Source organism: Schistocerca piceifrons, unplaced genomic scaffold, assembly GCF_021461385.2.
Source record: "Schistocerca piceifrons isolate TAMUIC-IGC-003096 unplaced genomic scaffold, iqSchPice1.1 HiC_scaffold_1227, whole genome shotgun sequence".
NCBI classification, from domain to species: domain Eukaryota; kingdom Metazoa; phylum Arthropoda; class Insecta; order Orthoptera; family Acrididae; genus Schistocerca; species Schistocerca piceifrons.
The window spans coordinates 42,501-44,377 of NW_025727045.1; the positions used below are offsets into that span (position 1 = coordinate 42,501).

Genomic DNA, 1,877 nt, shown 5'->3' on the forward strand with positions numbered 1-1,877 from the left:
CTTTGCAACCATACTTCCCCCGGAACCCAAAAGCTTTGGTTTCCCGGAGGCTGCCCGCCGAGTCATCGGAGGAACTGCGGCGGATCGCTGGCTGGCATCGTTTATGGTTAGAACTAGGGCGGTATCTGATCGCCTTCGAACCTCTAACTTTCGTTCTTGATTAATGAAAACATACTTGGCAAATGCTTTCGCTTCTGTTCGTCTTGCGACGATCCAAGAATTTCACCTCTAACGTCGCAATACGAATGCCCCCGCCTGTCCCTATTAATCATTACCTCGGGTTCCGAAAACCAACAAAATAGAACCGAGGTCCTATTCCATTATTCCATGCACACAGTATTCAGGCGGGCTTGCCTGCTTTAAGCACTCTAATTTGTTCAAAGTAAACGTGCCGGCCCACCGAGACACTCAATAAAGAGCACCCTGGTAGGATTTCAACGGGGTCCGCCTCGGGACGCACGAGCACGCACGGGGCGGTCGCACGCCTTCGGCTCGCCCCACCGGCAGGACGTCCCACGATACATGCCAGTTAAACACCGACGGGCGGTGAACCAACAGCGTGGGACACAAATCCAACTACGAGCTTTTTAACCGCAACAACTTTAATATACGCTATTGGAGCTGGAATTACCGCGGCTGCTGGCACCAGACTTGCCCTCCAATAGATACTCGTTAAAGGATTTAAAGTGTACTCATTCCGATTACGGGGCCTCGGATGAGTCCCGTATCGTTATTTTTCGTCACTACCTCCCCGTGCCGGGAGTGGGTAATTTGCGCGCCTGCTGCCTTCCTTGGATGTGGTAGCCGTTTCTCAGGCTCCCTCTCCGGAATCGAACCCTGATTCCCCGTTACCCGTTACAACCATGGTAGGCGCAGAACCTACCATCGACAGTTGATAAGGCAGACATTTGAAAGATGCGTCGCCGGTACGAGGACCGTGCGATCAGCCCAAAGTTATTCAGAGTCACCAAGGCAAACGGACCGGACGAGCCGACCGATTGGTTTTGATCTAATAAAAGCGTCCCTTCCATCTCTGGTCGGGACTCTGTTTGCATGTATTAGCTCTAGAATTACCACAGTTATCCAAGTAACGTGGGTACGATCTAAGGAACCATAACTGATTTAATGAGCCATTCGCGGTTTCACCTTAATGCGGCTTGTACTGAGACATGCATGGCTTAATCTTTGAGACAAGCATATGACTACTGGCAGGATCAACCAGGGAGCTGCGTCAACTAGAGCTGAGCAGCCGGCCGCCCGGGAGTGTGTCCCGGGGGCCCGCGCGAACACGCAAGCGTCCGCTCAATCATTCTGCAAACAGGAGGAGGCTGAGCTCCCCTGCACAATACACCTCGAAACCCTCTCAGGTCCCGGCGGCGCGCAGCGCCGTCCCAAGTACTTGGTCGGGTTCGAGAGAGGCGCAATCGCCCGGAGTTAGGCGAGTAGACGCTTTCGGTGCGACCACCCGTGCTCCCAACTGAGCTTGCCGCTGCCGACAGAGGCCCGGGAGCGTGCTGTCGTGGCATTGCCGGCGGGAGACAACACGCGCCACCTACGGTGACCGGCAGCTCCAACGCCAGCGCCACAGAAGGACAAAAGCCCCACTTGGGTGCCGAAGCGAACTCTCCCAGCACAGCGCACACGCCAACACATCCGCACAGCTGCGATACAAACCACCAGCGAGAACCGCTGGGGCGACCGAGCAGCAGACGGCGTCGCGGCGCCGAGCGCCGGGCGGCGGCGCATCCTCAACGCACACAGTCCTCAATCGGACCAGCACACTGCAGATGTCCACCGCGCTTCGCACCGGGCCCGCGAGGACCTACTTTGGCCGCACGGCGCCGCGCGCAGGGTGCGCCGGCGCGCAGCTGCGACGC

At 57.1% G+C, this 1,877-nt stretch overlaps 1 non-coding gene across 1 annotated transcript in view; it reads right to left on the reverse strand.

Moving 5' to 3' along the window:
- LOC124729942 overlaps window positions 1–1,225 on the reverse strand; it is a 1,909-nt gene extending 684 nt beyond the window's left edge. The window contains exon 1 of the ribosomal RNA XR_007007827.1: window positions 1–1,225. This exon is cut by the window's left edge and continues 684 nt beyond it. This is a non-coding gene — a ribosomal RNA (small subunit ribosomal RNA).
- Window positions 1,226–1,877: the final 652 nt, after the last annotated feature.